Source organism: Anser anser, assembly GCF_964211835.1.
Source record: "Anser anser genome assembly, chromosome: 1".
In the NCBI taxonomy this organism is placed as follows: domain Eukaryota; kingdom Metazoa; phylum Chordata; class Aves; order Anseriformes; family Anatidae; genus Anser; species Anser anser.
This window is the reverse complement of record NC_139720.1, coordinates 34,024,114-34,043,763: the sequence shown is the minus strand read 5'-3', so window position 1 is coordinate 34,043,763 and position 19,650 is coordinate 34,024,114. Positions and strand designations below refer to the sequence as shown.

At 38.3% G+C, this 19,650-nt stretch overlaps 1 long non-coding RNA gene across 1 annotated transcript in view; it reads left to right on the top strand.

The window, feature by feature from the left end:
- The window catches only part of LOC310904847, a 56,131-nt gene extending 39,368 nt beyond the window's left edge, over window positions 1-16,763 (top strand). Inside the window, exons 2-4 of the long non-coding RNA XR_014588622.1 lie at window positions 4,800-4,855; window positions 13,763-13,845; window positions 16,569-16,763. This is a non-coding gene — a long non-coding RNA (uncharacterized lncRNA). The remainder of the gene's footprint in view (window positions 1-4,799; window positions 4,856-13,762; window positions 13,846-16,568) is intronic.
- Window positions 16,764-19,650: the final 2,887 nt, after the last annotated feature.

Here is a 19,650-nt window from a genome sequence, read left to right as displayed (position 1 = left end):
AGAAATGCTGTGCAATCTCTACCCTTGAAGATATAAAATTGTTGAAAAAAGCCCTGAGCAACTTGGTGTAGCTTTGAAGTTTGTACTGCTTTGGGTAGAGTGGCTCCACAGGTCTCTTCCAGCCAAAATTATTCTATGATTTCATTAATCCTTTCTGCAGAATGCTTACATTATTTATGCCCCCAAAGCTCCTCATGCCTTCATGACTTTTTCTCCTTGTGTCATGCTGTGTTTTCCCTGCACACATCCAACTGAGAGAGCTCAGAGTGGTCCAGACATTGAAGGAAGCATGACACAGGTCTAGCTTGCCTCCACATCATACACATTTTTCAACCAAATATTTTCATACCATATTATATCTGTATTGGATTAAAATAAGGGAATTTTATTGAATATTTTCAGCTACAGATACTGTCATATCTATCTAAACAATTGCTAATGGGTATACAATTTTAGAGGGTTTTTAGCAAGTGAAAACATATTAGCTGAATGTTTACTGTACAAAACAGATGTAGCATTCAGAAATGAATAATCCAGTGATGTATTTATGAATGCATTGATTTCAAATATATATATATATATTTGAACATATTTGAATGCTCACTTTGACATAGAAATAGGAAATCCATGGATGCATTTCCATCTGAGCTTTTTTTGACCATACATGATATCTAGAAACCCTTAACAAAACCTCACTTTTATCTGTATAGGCAGTCCTGCACCATTTATATATTATAAATAAATACAAATAAATACAATGAATGTTGAAGAATGAGGCACTGCTGAGAGAATATACTTTTTATATTCTTAATCTTTCATGTTAGTCAGTTTTAATTAGCTCCAATTAAGTTTCTATTATGCAAACAGCTTCAATACATTTATTCAAGGATCCCATGTTTAAAATACTGATAAACAGAGCCCAACAAATATCAGATTAAGAAAAATACAGTTCCAGATTCAGTCTAGCTTGAAATTGCTGTAAACTATATGAGAGCAAACTGTGAATTTAGGTGATGTGTCATGAACACAAAGAGGTTCTGTCCTACAGAGGACTTGTCTACAGGACTACTGAAAGAACCTGTACTAGTATTAATCTGAGTTGATTCAGTACAGGTGGCTATTAAAGGCAATGTGAACCCCCAAACCAGCTGCTACAAATTGTTGCATGATGGTCATCCTCAGCTGTTGTTCTCTCTCCCTCGAGCCATGCCCCAAGTTGTATTGGGTTTGTGTGGTAAAGTTGTGGTAACAGGGGGCTGCAGGGGTGTCCTCTGTGAGAAGAATCCATAAACTGCCCCATGTTAGATAAGGGCCAGCTCCAGATGGCTTCGAAGGGACCTGCTGCTGCCCAGAACCATGCCAAAAAGCGATGTTGTTTGTGCCTCTGGGAGAGCAGATTCCAGAAAGGGAAAACAGCTGTGCAACAGCAGCTGGGAGAGTGAGGGGTGAGAACCAGCCCTGCAGACCCCAAGGCCAGTGCAGCAGGAGAGCAGGAGGTGCTCCAGGCACACAGCAGCAGTTCCCCTGCGGCCCGTGGAGAGGCCCCTGGTGGAGCAGGCTGTCCCTCTGCAGCCCATGGGTCCCACACGGAGCAGATCTCCACGCTGCAGCCCGTGGAGGAGCCCCCGGTGGAGCAGGTGGATGTGGCCTGGAGGAGGCTGCGGCCCATGGAGAGCCCCCGCAGGAGCAGGCCCCGGGCCGGAGCTGCAGCCCGTGGAGAGGAGCCCACGCAGGAGCAGGGGGTCTGGGGGGAGCTGCCGCCCGTGGGGGACCCGTGCTGGAGCAGTTTGCTTCTGGGGGATGGACCCCGTGGTACGGAGCCAGGTGGGAGCAGTTCTTGAAGAGCTGCTGCCTGTGGGCAGCCCCCGCAGGCTCAGTTCAGGAAGGACGGCATCCCGTGGGAGGGACCCCACGGGGAGCAGGGGCAGAGAGGGACCGTGAAGGAGCGGCGGAGAGAAAGCGTTAGGGACTGACCGCAGCCCCCATTCCCTGTTCCTCTGTGCTACTCAGGGAGGAGGATATAGAATAGGGTGGATGGGGGAAGGTGTTTTCAGTTTGTTTTCTTTGTTTCTCACTTCTCTACCTTGTTAGTAATAGGTAATAAATTACATTAATTTCCCTACGCTGAGCCTGTTTTGCCCATGATGATACTTGTTGAGTGATCTCCCTGTCCGTATCTCAACCCTTGAGCCCTTTCCGTCGTATTTTCTCCCCCTTTTGAGGAGGGGGAGGGAGAGAGTGGTTGTGGTGGAGCTCAGCTGCCCAGCTGGGTAAAACCTCCACAAAAGCCTCTCCAAGGAGCAGCCCTGTCCTTCTTCTCCCTATGCACCCATAACTGGAGCTTCTCTGTGGTGTTGCTCCATTTGCACCAAGGTGCAAATACTAGTGGACTTTGGAAGTGTTTAAAGGATTCTTATGGCAACTCCATCAGATGAGCCAGTATGTTAAAGGGACATCTTTTTACACCGTTTCCAAGCACAACGCCTAAAACTCAAAGTTTAAAATTAAATAAACTTAATTAATTAAATTAAAAATTGGTTAACCATTAGACTATTATGGTTCAGGTACAGTAGCAAAGATTTTTTTTGGTACATGCTTATGGTTATGGTACATGCTTATGGTTAACTAAAAAATTCTAATAACTGATATTGAGCTTGCAAGATGATTTGATTGTGTTTTCAATCTTTGTAGAATTAAACTCCGTGTTACATATCAAATAGGTTAGGTCAAATTCCTAGAAACAGAAAAAACAGTATTGCAAATACACTTGGATTTCATCAGCTGAAATGTATTATCTCAAATATAAACTGTTTTCTAGGCAGTACACTTAGGATGCTCAGATATTGAATCTGACACAGAAGTTCTCATCAAATCTGATATAGATAATATAATAGATAGGAAATAGCCTGATGAATTGAAATGATTTCACATCACAAGTGTCCGAATTAATTCTAGGAGAATGAACTGAGATTCAGCCTACAGATCCCTTTCTACTATGCTTTTTTTCCGGCACTCTTTCCTGTCACATGGAATGGAGTATCCACCAAATAACAATAATACAAGCACCCCTCTTACATGACAGGTCTGAAATGTATGTCTGGGCTCTCCCTATTTTCTAACACAAAGCTGGATAGATGTCCATCAAGTAATGACCAACGTTTTGGTCATGACAGCCATACTTCTGAGTACAGAAGGCTAGACTGGCTTTGAGTGTCACTGTAAATATCCGCATGGTCTGACCTCAGAAAAATGTGAAGGATAGCCACTTTACATAATAGGATTGTAACAATAATTTGTTGAATCCACACTATCTTTGTTATTCATTACTTCTAAAGGTAAACATTAAATCTGAATAGAATATAGTCCCACTTAATAATGGGGCATTTCAACCCGAGGCAGAGATCGTGATACACAGGGAACTAATTTAGAGCTGTCCGGTAATCTGTATTTGCTAAATACTCCCCAGGGCACAGCTGTGCTACTGGCTGCTAAAAAAATAGAACAGTCCCCAAGTTAATGTGCAGCTGTGGTTTGGGAAAAACAAAAACGAAACAAACAAACAAAAAAAACAAACAGGGAAACAAGTAAATCCTGTACTTACTTGATCTTTTTGGAAGATATATCTCTTCAAAGTCCTGTAGAAAATCTGAATATCCAGAAAATCTACAGAATTATATAAGCACAAATAAAATAAAGCAATTAGGAATAGTGTCTAAAGTTGCAAACCCCCCGGGTCAAAAGTTTTTTTACCATTAGCCAACATTCCCGCTAAGAAAATCAGTAAAGAATAGGCATGTGTTCTGGAGTATGGCATGCTGTCACACCAGAAGGTCTGGCATGTAAAGTAACTCTAGGCCCAAAAGCCCAATACATTTTATTTCCCTTCAGGCAAGCAGAAAGAATCCTAGCCAAAGTTATCAGACACCATGACGATCAAAAAGAACAATCAATCAAGTCAGGCTCTCTAAGATGAAAACTTCATATGGAAGGATGTCACGTTCTTTAGACAGATCCTCTGTTCATCAGAAACGAAGACTTTAATTAATTATAGTATGTGAAAGTTCATGTTGAATTATTGAATAGTTCTGAAAAGAGAGAAAGAGAATGAGAGAGAGAAAGACTGTCATAAAAAAAATCATTCTCACTTTTTTAAACCTTCAGAATTTACTTTTTTTTTTTTTTAAAGGCGTTACACTTTGGAATATATATATTTCCAAAGTAAAATAAAATAGTTTATTTTGGGTCAAGTACAAATCAAACAAAAAAATACTTGTTCTTCCAGCAAAACTAAATGTATATTAGCTATTCACTTTGCTCTAAACTATAGACTAGTACTTTCAAGCAGAAACAAATTGGAAAGCACTGAAATGAAGGAAAACAGGTGCCTTTTGCAAGAGAGAAACCAGCCCAAGGCAAATCAGCAAGGAGATCATGAACATGATGGGGATGAAATGCACAACGTCTAAATATCTTCATGACAGCCCCTGCCAGTAAGGTTCCCACAGAGGCCAGGCTGTTATTGAAAACGTTTTTCTTGGCAGAACAATAAAATAACACCTGATCTCTCCAGGGATGGGGTTGATCCCAGCTGGATCCCCAAAATGCCACTTGCAGTGGCCTGCATCAGCAGTGGCAAATAAGAAGCCACACTAAAAAAAGAAAAAAAAAAGAAAAAAAAGTTGTTTTTTTTTTAAATGAAAAGCTATTCATAGACTTTTAGACCCACAGCTTTAAGTTTTGTTTTTAAAGCCCCCTTCCTCAGTTGTTTAGCACTTACCTTATTTACATTCACTTTTCAGAGCTGGAGTGGCCATGTGCTGAGATGCTGGGAGGAGAGACCCTGCAGCACAGGGAGGTAGGAGGTGAAGCTGTGTTAGTCCTGTCCCTCCCCACAACTATTCACATCTCTACAAACAGAACAGTGTAGCTGCTCTTACTTTTCTTCAGTCATTTTCTCTTCTGTTTTCTCATGGACTGGATCAGCATACTTTTCATTCAAAAACAATGACAAAGTTTCAGGTGACTTTTCCATATTTAGGGTCAGAATCCAGATCAATTAATCCATCCAAATGAACTTCAGACTGGCAATGGTTTCACCACAATTAGATCATTATTTTCTGATAAAATCAGGAAGGGCTCTTGCATCATGAAGACCAGCCCTCCTTCAGCCAGGCTGCAGTATTTCACTCCTGTAATAGACCAAAACAGTTGTATTGAAGGCACATCTTCTTAAAAGCAGCTTCATTTTAACATTTATCATTGTTACTCTAAAAGGCAAAACAAAATAAATCCTGTTTTCCTACAGGGCATAAATGCAAAGTCTCAGAGGTGTGTTTGTGGGTTGAGGTTTATAAATGCAAAGCTGGTTTCTGTCAACCCAACATTTTGCCCCAAACTGTCATTTTGCTGGTGGAAAATCAGTAGGCGGAAAGCAGAGAGGAGGGAAAAAATGCATTAAGAAAGATAAAAACATTTTTCAGATTTTGAAAAGAAGTATGTTTAATTCTGCTTCTGTATTTTATTTTCTACTGTATTTTATTACAAATGGTGATTTTTTATGCACTGTATATTACACAGAATTTTACAACATCATTGACAACAGTCAATGCACAGCTTTCAATGCACGGCTTTTGAGGCTGATAATGTATTCTGCTGGTCAGCATTGATCATGTGTTAATATACTTTTTTTTGGAAGCAAGTACAAGCAAGCCATAATTATATATTCCTTTACACCAGATACTGTCTCCCCTTGCTCCCCTCTGGCAGTGGCTCCTCATCTTTTGGGTAGCCCCCTGAAGCTGATGTTGGTTAGCTCAGAAACAAGAGGGTTTGACCCAAAGACTTTATGACCATTGTGAAGAATCTGCTTTCCTGAGCTGGGTTGTGGGTGGCACCCCTGGCTACCCCGTGCAGAGCAATCACTTCTTCCTAGTTCCATGGAGAAAACAACAGGGCAAGGCTGGGAACACCAACACCAGCACCAAGACAGGTGAAGGACAGTGGTGTGCTGTCACCTTTCCCCTCCCACTCCTCTGCCTCAAAAATCCCATCCAAAGATGTGCGTTGAAGAGAAGAACAAGTAACTGCACTGATAAAGATCACATTATGTTGTGTACAAACGCTATTGGGGACGCTACAGTAAAAATAATAATTGAAGCCTAAGGCAAGCTCCTGCCTTTCTTTCAACCCACACAATGAAAGTTTGGAAAGCAGTAGAAAGTAGGGAGTTCTTCACAGTGGGCAGCTGATAGCTCTGGTTTCCGAGACCAGGCCCAGCACACACATAAAATTATTGGCTTCTGCTTCCTTAAGTATCTCTTAATTAAAAGACCTGAAAAGAGCTGGTTCTTGTGTTATAAGAAAGTGTAATTAAGCATACTTGAGGGTTTCTTGTATGTTCTAAATTGAATAAAAAAAATCATTACAACTGAAGACCTAAGATTGAGGCAGCTAGGTCAGCTCTCACACTCCAGTTGTGTTTTCCAAATGGTCATCCATGGTCAAGCCTCAACACTGCACTCCAGTAGGCAGTTCAGGGTAGATTAACCCAATAATTAACACTTTAATTATCCTGCTTTTCTGTAGCAGTATACTGATTCGCAGCAGTTTCAGTAGTGGAAGAACCCTGGAAATATTTGACACTTCTCTTTTATTAGTGAAGTCTGCCTTTTATTTTATAGTTGTATATAAAAGTATTATATAGGTAGTCTATATACAAGTATATATAATTATATATATATATGTATACACACACACTGTTCCCCAGTAATTATATCTTTATAGTTTAATTTCTTGTCTAAGTCCTCACTGTATATAAGAATTCAGAGAGGTCAGTTTTAAAGAGTTGAAAGACAGGTGACAGGTAGCCCCATCTTTCCTGCTGAAGGCTGAAGGTATCAGAGGAAGATTGTTTTCATTTCTCTCCCTTTCTTTCTTTCTTTTCTCTACCTCTCTTCTCTCCCCCTCACCCCAAAAATCAGACCATTACCCAATTCAATCAAATGATCTATGGGGCTCATTCTGTGTGCATTCAAGTCATGAATCTCCCACTGCTTTTGATAAGAAATCTGCAGAAGCTGGCATTACTAACCCGTGTTTGTATGATGGGCTTGGGTCCTCACGCCACAGCTGTGCTAAATGCACCCAAAGAAAACACAAACCCAGTGCAGGACTCAAAGCCACGTGTCCATCATGCAGCCGTTCAGAGCACCCAGTCTCAGCCTCATCTAATTTTGTACCAGTGAAACTGCGTCACTGCTCCATAGAGGACAACATGTTCCTTGCATTTTGCTAGAACTGGGCTGATTGTAAATTATTTTGGAGCATATTTTCCCTTGGGTAAATGCACTCTCCAGGAATGTGCAGTATACTTGAGAATATGCTTCTGCAGCTTAGCAAAATGAGCAGTAACACCAACTCACTCACCCATTATTGTATGTAAAACAGCTTTGTATTTGCAATTACCAGGAGAAGTGACAGGACAGTACCCAACTGGGAAAAGTGGAAGCTGCTGAGATTAATTAAATGTTCCCATGGCAAGAACTATTCTGGAGTACATGCCAGGTTTCAAAAGAAAAATCTTTTGTGTTGCTTTTTTGTTTGTTACCATACAATACGTGGTCCCCCCTCCCCACCCCCCTGCCTTCGTTCTGCTTTTGACAAGCAGACACTTTGAAAAATGAAAGCTTAAAAGGTCGACTTCTACTAACACAAGTACATTCAGTGTTTGTAATGTCAGGTTTAATTCTAAAGTGAACACTAGCAGAACTGATGAAAAATACTTTTAATATGTGGCTGAATAGAGGAAAAAAATCCAACATAATAATTTTTAAACTGTAAAGGAAAAGCAGGAATCCTTTAGGTATTCATAGCTTGAGAAAAAGTCTAGAAAGCTTTCAAAAGACCAGTGTTGATCAAATGATTACTGCCATGATAACACAGACAGGGTTTACATTTTAGACTGCTGCTTCTGTAAAATTATAAATACTAATTGCACAGAGTTGAAAAAGATGCATTGCTCAAGACTAGCTGAAACTCTGAACTGGGGACCAACAGATGCCATTTCGAACAGTGCTTATACACCAAAAAGGGGTTTACTTCAAATCCGTAAATTCATATGGAAACAGCTGTAAAAATAGAGTTCCAGCTAGCTAAATCTTCAAATAGTTGAAACCTTGCCAAAGGTTGATTCTACTCACAAATTGTTTTGATTGGAGTCGTGCCTACCAGTTGAAACAGGCTCAAGATCCAAACATGGTAGATACCATGCACCAGATTTTGAATTCCCAATATTTAAAATCCTTCCTGGTGTTTTTTTCCTTTAAAATACTGAACACTAGATAAATGTTTACCAGGCTAAAATGTTGAGAGTGTGAGTGCCCAGGGAATCAGCCTGATTTTCTACTACCATGTACAAAAGATCTGGGCTGGGTTTAATCCATATTAGCAGAACTTCAGCAGCAGATGCCTCTTTCCCCACAGCGTAGTCCTGTAGATCCAGACTAAGCAGGAACATTGAAGTGAGAATGAGGGAAAAGGGAAGGGAATGGTGGTACAGGGCATAATGCAGGTATACCCCAACAAGAATGTGAGTCCAAACAGAAGTGTCATGTCAAAGCTTTTCAAAACTGGATCATCCCAGTAGGGTACCACAAGAAAAAAATCAGAGATTGTGGTATGGCAGTCCATACAGCACTAATTTCTTATATCCTTTTCAGCCACTTCACCCCAATGCTGTACTCCATACCATCATAAAAGCCTCTTTGCGGTCTTCCCATTTCCCCCAGCTTATGAAAGAAAAAGCTCCTCTGTATTTTTCCCTCTTGAAAATGTGCATTTGATTCTTTCTAAGAAGAGGGTGATTGGATGTCTTGTCAGCAGTTTTCTCGGAGTTAATTTTTGGAATAAGATGGAGTCGCCTAATAGACTTCAAAGGGTTTCTTCAGAAATAGAAGTTCAACTTTTTCAAGGAAGAATATAAGGGGATTTAAGGATTTTTGGTAAGGGATGTTCTCACAGCTCTATTCTAGCCGTTTGAAGCCGGAATAATCAGCCATATTTTATTCCCAATTCATTATATACAATTTGGTTTCCTTATTTGTAAATTCTCTCTGCATTTTAGTGCAGAATGAAGCACACTAAAATTCTGATTAAAGTCTTTATTAAGTGACCATCTCATTATATTTATTAAAAGTCTGGGTTCAAAAGTTCATGTGACTGAAGATTTACTGCATATTTTCCTGCAGGCTGCAGACTGTGCTAATTTTAAGAGTAATTAGCAGATTACTGGAAGCTGAGCATGTGTACAAGAGGCGACTGGAGTTCCAATTTATTTGCCAGAATCTTTAGAAGTGACTTATTCATTCTTGATTCAGAGCCAAACAGCTTCTGTAAGAAGCATTTTCTCGTAGATGTTTATAATTTGCAGCATAGCACTGCCTAGAAATTGCAGTCCAAGTCCAGAGGACCAACCTTTATATATATATATCACTGGAAGAGAGAGCCTGCCCTAAGGATCTAGATGTTTCATTTAAACAACAGAGTAATAAAATGATGCCCATGCACTTTCTAACAATTTAAAGAAATAAATCAATTCATTAAATAGTGAAAGATTAGCCATACTTCTTATTATTCTTTTACTGGAAAGCACAACATCTTCTACATGTCAGATATCATTCATTGCATTTTATAACCTAAATAAGGTCTTGTCTTTCTCCCATTACATTCTATAGTAGTTTTTCCAAACAGGAAAAGCAGTACATTTTTGTTTTTTAATTAGCTTAAATTGTCTGATTGCCATCTAAGACAGATATTAAATCATTTAGGTAACTACAGTGTCATTTAATAACATTTGTGTTTAACAGATAGGATTAAAAGACTAGACATTTTCTACTTCTAATCATTACGTTTCTTTCAGTTCAATGTTTAGTACAGTATTAAATTGTACATCGTGAAGTCTTGTGTTTTGTTGAATACCACCAGTTTTTTTTCTACCCATCTTTAGAATAATTTGGGAGATACATTCTCAAGCTTGTGCAACCTATCTATGTGGAGGTAGAGACCTTGTCCACTTGCATCTATTTTTCATTATATACAAATTTGAAGAAATTCTACAGGTGCTCTGTTTAGAGACAGTAGTATCAGAAATGAATTTCTTTAAGTGTATGTCTACTCAGACACCATCCAGGTGTGTGGAAAATAATAGAATAGCCCAAATTATAAATTATCAAAAAAAAAAAAACCCTCTGACAAAGTGTGGCTCTTTGGATCAGCTCAACCATGTACCGTAGTATAAATGAAGTTTCCTCATTCTACAGTTTCTAAGTTCTGGTATGTGACAGTTAACTAACAATAAATAAATAAATAAAACTAAAAATTTCCAAATATTCAGCCTTTTAGGTACCTCAAAAAGGACTGATTGGAGATAGGATTTCGTCTATTTCTATTCTTTCTATTTCTTCTATAACAACCTCTTTAACTTTCTGTATTTAGTATGAAGAAACAGTCTATGTAATGAAGAGCCATTATCACAAAATAATTCACACAAATATGCAAAATAATTAGAGGAATCTAGGATGGATATGGTGAGTCTTTCACAGGCCAGTCTGAAGAAAAAATTTGATGTAGGGTGGATTTGAATGTGTAGGAAAGGCTTAAATTTTAAAAATTGATAAAGAAAGATGAGAGTACGTTGAGAGAGGTAAGATGGAGATGTAAACTGCAGTAATAAGGTAGGAAAATGAAGTGGGACTGTGCATCTATTATAGGCAACAGCAGAAAAGAAAGGTTAAAGGAGAGATGAGAAAATGAGTGTCCCATTGCCCTGAAAACAGTATTTCTTATCAGTATAAAAGAAGCCTCCTTCCAGCAAAACACTTAACCACATGTTTGGCTTGAAGGTCATGAAGAGGTTCATGAAGCCAAATGAGCTAATGTCTTCAGTAGGCAGTTCTCCAGTATTCAGCTATACAGAGCCACCACTACACCAGCAGCGGAACAGACAGGTATCTAGACAGATAGCTGTATTTACATTTCAGCTTTACCTTGGTTCCTTTTAACTCAGTTTATAGGGTAAAGAGGGAAGTCAGTCACTAGAGCTATACCAAGAAACCAGCCAGGGCTTAGCAGTGCTCCTGCACGTAGCACTGGCCACACAGCTTGAGGGTTTTGCATGAGACGGGGACTACGCCTGACAGGCAGAAAGGGCAAGGCAAAAACAAGCTTATCATACTGACATCAGTTATGCCATGGACATTTGTCCACATGACCAGAGAGCACACCTTGTCCTCTTTTATTTACTAACACGAATGTCACCAAAACAACCCAGTGCAGAGATATCCAAATTAACTCTAATTTGCCACCTCAGCTACTGGCCTGTGTCTGTACCACATTCTGTAGCTTAGCAAGGAAGTAAGTTCTGGCACTGCACTGTAAAGAAAGCTTCATACGGATATACACACACTATGGGCTGTGTTTACACTATAAGCTTTCACCATTTTGAGAAAGCAAGTCTTCTTTTCCTGCATAAAGCACAGCCATATGTTTGAACTAGCCCTTTGCCCCCCCTAGAGTATAGGCAGGCCTACAGCTGCACAAGTTTTAGTCCTTGCTTGCTTTTGCTTTCCTACCACTCCAGTATTTGTTGTGCCTCTTACATTTCTTCTACTTAGAAACCAGTTGCAGCAGTGCTAAAATAGAAAGCTCAGTGGCAGCACTAGTGTTGCTCCTACAGGGTTTATAAAGCCTGCTTCACCGTTTCACCGTCCTCTCCAGACCCACTGAAATAACAACTACAACCCCAATGCAAGCACACACAGCCCTAACAGGTTTTTTTTTTGATGTTTCAGTCCAATTATTGTGCACAAAAATACAATTTGAGCATTTGCAATGATATGAACAGCTACGCAGAAGAAAGGCTATTATCCTTTTTTCCCTTTCCTTTGTATCCAAGCTAAGAGTCTTGGATAATGTGCCATCATTTGCTTGCAGGGAGTTTTGCTGAGTTGCTAAAAAGACAGAAAACTAAATTTAACTTAGTTGTTCAATGGAATAACCTTAATGGACTTCAAACCTACTGAAAGACTGTGTTTGGCCTATTTTACACTGAAGTGCTTTTATATGCACTTTGCAAAAGGTATGTTTCACCATAGATGCACCCATATAATATAGAGCAAGCAGGTTTGACCATATTCCAAGCGGATAAAAAGCAGCTGTGTGGTCATAGCCATAGGGTGGCAAACCCACGCTAGCACATGTTGCCTCTTCAGATGGGTTGCTTTGGACTGAATAGCAATTTAACAGAATCACAGGGCCTTTCAGCAGGAACTAGCTTGTAGAAACACCTTATCAGGCTTGCAGACATACCTTACATCACTGGAGATTAATGCTGCTTCTTCACAAGGATTGCAGGACTGGCTCTGTTGATTTTGTGGACTGCTATTCCTTACAAAACTCTGAAAGTACATGAGAAGAATAAATTCTTTTCAGAAAGTGCTGATTTTAACTGACTTATGCTTCTTAAATTCACCTTTGCAGTGGTTGGGAATTGCTTTGCTACTAAACCCAAAACAATTTGTTTTGATTTAACTCTGTTATGTTTAGAGAATCTCTCTTTACTTGCATTCTGTTTGATAGACTGCAATATTGTAGTTAAAAGGAAGAGATTAACTAGGACTGGAAAAGAGGAATAGATACTATAAGTTTCAGATGCTATAATAGATACTATAAGATCAGCAAGTTAATCACAATATTAGGTACCATCACCTTTTCCATTCTCATTGCTGTCAATGATGTGTTAACCATTGCCGTATTGATCTGCAAGTTGTTGAGATCTAATTGTGCCAATTTAGAAAGCTAGGCTAAAGAGTATGTTATTATAAGACAACATAAATATTACCATAAATATTTTATTTCTACGTTTTATAGTTTTATCTTCTATTGGCTTTTTAGGCAATACAAATAAAATACCATTATATAATATTATATTATTATAATTATTAATTAAATATAATAATTATTGATATTATATAATAGCATTTTTACAGACCATCTAGTATAAAGTCAAAAGCATAACCAGTAAAATAAATATGCAAACAAACAAACAAAAAAGAATTCAAACCTTCCCTAAAATCCTTTTTCCTGTAAATTCATAAAAGGTGCTGCCTTAAAATAAATAAATATATTTTTTTTTGGGGGGGGGGGGAGAAAAAAAAAAACACCTGAAAGTGTTTAGGGAGAAGGAAGAAATCTATTTAAGATCTCACAAAACTGTGAAGTTTTTCGTTATTTCTTTTCCATCATACTTCTCCAAACAGACACATGGATTTTCAGCCTTGTAATTGTGTTCCTCGAATTCCAAAATCATGGTGTTAAGCTTCCCCTTCCAGTGCTCTGACCATGTCCATATGGCACCAAGTCCACAAAACCACGTCCTGACTTTCATCAAACCTTACATCAACCTGAGCTCAGTGTTGCTCTCATAAAGTTAGATGGCTTTTTATTCAATGAGGCCATATACTGATGAGCATTAAGTCTTACTCTGTAACTCTCAAGGGCAGTAGTCATTCTTATGATGTATGATCTTGGTGACTGTCATGCTTATGATAATTAGAAAGAGTGATACCTTTCAGGTCTTTGCTTATACAGTGGTTGTTGCATCTTGTCTACAGATGTTTCCCCTGTGCAAAAATCCCCTCAACCTGTACTGGCTTATTGATACAGCCTCAGCTCTCTCTGATTTCCATATTAATCCCTCTTCTTCTAGTACATGACTCTTCAAAGAAATTGCCTAAGGAGAAGAAAAGAGACAGCAAAATACGATGATCAGCAAGTTAATCACAATATTAGGTACCATCACCTTTTCCATTCTCATCGCTGTCAATGACGTGTTGGCCATTGCCGTATTGATCTGCAAGTTGCTGAGATCTAATTGTGCCAATTTAGAAAGCCTAGGTTAAACATAAATATTTTAACATAAATAACATAAATATTTTATTTCTACCTTTTATACTTTCAGTTTGCATAATAGCACACTTCTGCCCAGTCTCTGCTCCTTATGGCCTATGACTTTGTTGTGCTGCTACCAAGCAAGAACATTCATATGCAAGTCATACTGCAGTCACACAATAGCAAAGCAGCTTTCAAAATTACATAATTTTTGTCAGTATATAATATACAATTTTCCAGTTGGATTTCAATTCATCATTCCTTGTGAACCCTAACCTCTTGCAAAGTCTGGAATAGCATTTCAGTTTTCATTTGCTTGCTTTGCTCCATATCTTTTCACTTCACTGCCACCAGGTACTATATCAACTGAACCACATTGATGCTGTCACATTTCCAGTTATTCCTACTCAATATAGTCTTCTTATATTTTCAAACAGCATGGAGTGATTTGGGAACCTGTTTGATAAGCTGGTAGATAACTGACTGGCTTTAAAAGCCAGAGAACTTCAGCTGGCTCTGTTATTTTAGGCTAAATTTACAGGACAACCCTAGAAACTAGCTGCTGAACAAGCTGCCTCACTGATCCCTTCACTTTTCTCTAGTGTGTACTTCTCAAGAAGTGAAACTGTCATTGAAGCCACCTCCACTGTGGTGTGATAATGCAATCACAGTATTATCATAGCATGTTTACAATGCTTTTGGAGTGCATGCAGTCAATTACCAGGACTTAGCTGATGCACAGCTCCCCTCTCAGCCAAGGTGACACAGACACCTCTGACTGTGTTGAAGTTAGCAACAAATTCTGCTGAAATTCTTGTAAATCAGTAATCTTCTTAGAAAGACACAGCAGAAGCTACCACACAGTGAGATTTGAAGTACTCAGCCTAATCATTACAGAACACTTTTTTTTTTTTTTAGCTTAAAAGAAATATTCCATAGTCACAGTGAAAGACCTAACTGTTTACAATGTATGACCCCCATCAACAACAACAACAAAAGGCCTTTACATGGCAATATTGACACGATACTAATGTAGAGAGACTGATCTCTCAGCAGAAGACACAGCTCCTGCAATCCTTACCCTAGGTTTATGTTTGGAGAGACAGAGAGACAGAGAAAGATACAGAGAGAGAGTTCATGAGACAAGATTGCTAACAACTTTATTCTTTTGTTTTGGGCTGCTTTAGTTTCCGACATTCCCAGAAACTAACCAGCTGACAGCATAGTTCTAACTTTAGAGCAAAATCAGTTATTTCTTCCTTCCAAGTGCATTGTATGTCTAAGTCATATTGAGAATTATATTGTTTAAATATCTTCACAACTGTTAGAAACTCACATAAATATTTAATTTAAACAAGCATCTTCAAAGTGTCTCCTTACAGTCAGTAACGGACCCTTCCCAGACAAATACAGCTGGATGTTTTGAAATCCAGCATGATGAACTGTGGAAAAAAAATAATAAATAAACAAACATTGTGAACTGCATATTCAAGGCAGTATCTTTGTCCTCTGAAACATGAGCTGTTTATACTGCAATGACTGTAGCAAAATGTGCAGTCCTTGGTGGATGGCTGAATGTTGAATGATGATCATTACACAAAGAGATTTTAATTCTCAGCCTGCTGGAGCTGAGGTGAGGGTGAAGGATGGCAGGTAAGACTAATCTTACTTTATTTTAGCTGTCTATAATTTATGTCTTCATAAGAGCTAGTTCTCATCCATTGTGTTCATGAAGAGTTCAGCCAGGAGAACCTGACAAATTATTCCTCCTGCCCATAAACAGGTGTCTACATTTGATCAGAGGGATCTCATCTTGAACCCTAGTTGGGTAAATGTGATCAGTGATATATGTAAACCTGAGACATGAGTCTGCTCTTTAAATCATTGGCATTTTTAGAGATTTAAAGAGAAGCAGGATCGATGATTTTCAAGATATAGAAAAAGTAATTATACTATAAAATCTTATTTAATGTCTTCTTAGAAAACAGCATGTCTAAAGGGACATTAGGTAACTAAAATCTAAGTTGCAAGACTATTCTAGATTTCACTGTATCAATGGTAAACATTGTTACATTTAAACATTTTAAATGGGAATTATATATATATATATATATATTTTTTTTTCCCCCTACGTACATGGAGAAAAAAAATACTGGAAAACAATAGCTGGGTGTTATCTTATTACCTCAGAAAAGTTTGCAGAATTAGGACTTCTATGACAACTGCAGAGTACAACAATGTATAAAATAACATGTGATTAAGCAGAATGACCTAGGACAAGTTACATAACAGATGTTTTAGCTAAAGTAGCATATGTATTATATATTTGACAAGTTTCTGTCTCTATAAATCAGTACTTGTTTGCAAAGCCATAAAGAAATAATGTGTTAGGATACAAACTGATGTACAAGGAAAAAAAAATCTTCAGGAAAAAATAAAATGTTTATTACGTAATTTCAGCTGTCAGAGAACAACTAAACTTTAAATATGTAACAGATGTAAAATATTGCTTTCTTTGGATGCTATTAGTATTATCAATGATTAAATAACCAAGGCACATTTCAAGTCATTATGCTGAATTTTGTATTTGCAAACAAATAACCACTGTCCCATTACTGTTACAGAAGTGCTCCAGCATGCAGGTAACCTCTCACTGAGCAGCACCTGAGGCAACACTGGAACAATTCTGTCAACCACCGATGAATTTTAGAAAGTTACATGATCATACCTGCACTGTTTAAAGTTCTCCTGCGTGATCTGGAACAAGAAAACATCACAAATATCAGCACAGTATAACAAATACCAAAATAAATGTGAATACTAAAAGTCATGAATGTTGTATATCTATGCCAGTGGCAGCTAACTAGATCAATTTATTTCTGTGGGGTATATATTCTTTACTGCCACAGATGATCACCTTTAGATTTATCACATGGCACTTCATGAGATCTAAAACTTCTGCATTGCTGAAATCTTTCTTGATATGTATTCCTATCTGCAAGCAATAAGGGTAGCGCAAATTTATTATTTTCATGAAGAAGCAAGCAGAACAGGAACTCTAGTACGAAAGAGTGGTCAGAAGTGATACTCAAACTGTGCACATATTGCACTCGTGACCCATCATGGTAAGTCATAAAGCCCTCTTTTTGTCCAATACTGTTCCTTTTGTCTGGTTTTAAAGAAAGACATGCAGGTATCTGGATAGAGCCAGTCACTAATTTGCTACAAATACCTGGCAGCTATGTTTTTTACTGTAAACACCAAACCATTGCTAAACTAGTTGTTACATTAGCAAAAATGGTCCAAACCAAAAGGGCAGCAGCTGTGGAACCAGAGAGGGCCTTAAATGTTTTCAGTCAGACCTCATTAACATTGCCATTAATTCTCCTTACCCTTTGCCAGAACAGGGACATTGCTGCTAATTGTCTGCTATGTGCTAATATTTAAATATAAACAAAACAGAAATTTGCTTAGGGTTTGCCCTATTATGCTGATCATGGACTTCAATGGACTAAGAGCGGCACTATAGATATATATCTAAAATTTAGGATTTAAACAATGTCTAAAGGGAGCAGGTTACAGTTGGACCAACAGCTTCTAGCCAGAGCTCAGCACACAATGAGAACGGAGCCAAAAGGGACAGTACTTTTGCCATTTCTACCCAGATAACTTTTATTTAACTGGTTATTTCTCCTGAGCAAATACTACTCTGGTCCTAGCAAAAGTTAGAGCTACTGTTGACCAGCTTTGACTTGTTTCAGTTTGCCATGACCCCACGAGGCTGCTCCCACTGATTCACCCCCACAGGAACACCTTGTGTGCTGGACAGCAGGAGGAGATCTGCTGCTTCCTCACCTTGTGCTTTCCGGAAGCATCAGTCCCCAACAGCAGGGGCATATGCATCTTCACATTATATCTCAGTGTTAAGCCAGTTCTCCAGCTCTTTTGTGCCCAAAGAAAGAGGGATGGCCAGTGACACCATAGCGAAATAAAAGCTCAGAGTAAATAACTGCCTTTTGTCTATCGAGATGCTATTAGGCTCCCTACCAGAGAATTCAGTGGATCATGGCTAGAGTACTGAACAAACCATAAAATGTGAAACTAGCAAATGGAAACTGTAAATATCTACAGTTATACATGAAGGAGTAATTCAACTGAAATATGCCAGATACTAGGACAATGCCATTCCTTTTAAACTAACAGATAGTTTGATAATAAATGTTGATATTAAAAAAGACGTTAAAAATAATGAATTTATATAAAGTTGCTAAAGCTTAAAGATGTTTTTTAAGTGATTGGATCAAATGAAAGCAGATGCCTGTCTGCATATGTCCAATATTAATACTGAAGATTTAATACCTACATCTACTTTATTCAAAAAATATACCTTTTTTTTCAAATAAATTCAAGCTCTTTATGTTTGGTTTTAGCTTTCCTGAATTGCAATCACAACAAGATCTGAGTGTGTATCTGTTTTTTTCAGGCTTGTTTTGGTTTTAATGTTATTATTTAGTAATTCAACTGAGATGGTTTGAAATTAAATTTAACTAAAATTACATTAAAGTGGAACAACAATCACTAGACAGTATGAAAAAAAAGAAAAAAAAAAAAGAGTGATGCTTGTTGGTTTTGCCTGAATTACAGCAATTACAGCAGCCTATTGAGATTAAGAGCAACTAAACAGAACTCTGGCATAAATGTTGTCTGGCTGACTTTAAATGGGGGCCATGAATTTTCCCTGCTAGTACATACTATATGATGTTGCAATGAGAGTAGAACAGAGAGTCATAAGCTTTACAACACAGGTGACATCAGAAAACATTGACTGTGGGCCCTCTTCTCTACAGATCATGGCAACTGCAGTCATCAGTTCTTTTAACAAAAAACAAGTTCCATCCCTTTCATAGCTACAGACTATGTTTACAAAGAAAGTAAGAATTGACTGACTTCATTAAAAGTAAGTCACGGCCTCCCCCTAATTTCAGTAATTTCAACAGCAAAAAGATACGTTCTCCTTGGTCATCAGGCCTACTGGAGTGTGTGCTTACAGAAGGCTGATCTACATATAAGCTCTATTTTCTTTGTCTTTATCACAGCATGCAGGATTTAGCCTTTGAATGTGATTTTTTTTTTCCTTTTTAATTTCCTCATTATTTTCTTCTTAAAGCATCCTTTAAATATTAAACAGCATGAAGTAATTGCCATAAAAGCACAACTGATTACTGGGTATTAGAAATCGGATGTTTCTTCACAATTTCAGTGCAGCAAATTGCAAAACAACCCTGTTAGGATGAACAATTCTCCAGGACTCCCTTGGGTTTGTTATAGTAAAACTAGACTGCACTGGGAAAGTACTGACAGGTTTTTAACTTCTTTTCATGCAATTAAAGGAATGGAAACAAAGTGAAGGAACACTACACGATCCCATGAGCTCTCCAGAGAGCATCCCACAGAACATTCTGCAGAAGACTGGTGGCCCACAGAGCACAGTCAAGGAGCTGCTGAAGGAGAGTGTCATTGCAATAAGCCTGGTTTGCTTGCAAGTGAGTTAAGTGTGCATTTTAAAGCACATTTTACTACCACGTATTTTACATTCTGTACAAAACTCATGTAGACATTTCCTTAATTTAATTTTATTGCATCTGAGAGGTAATAACCAGGCCATCTAAAGAAGAAGCGTACCAAAGTTTCTCACAATGGGACACT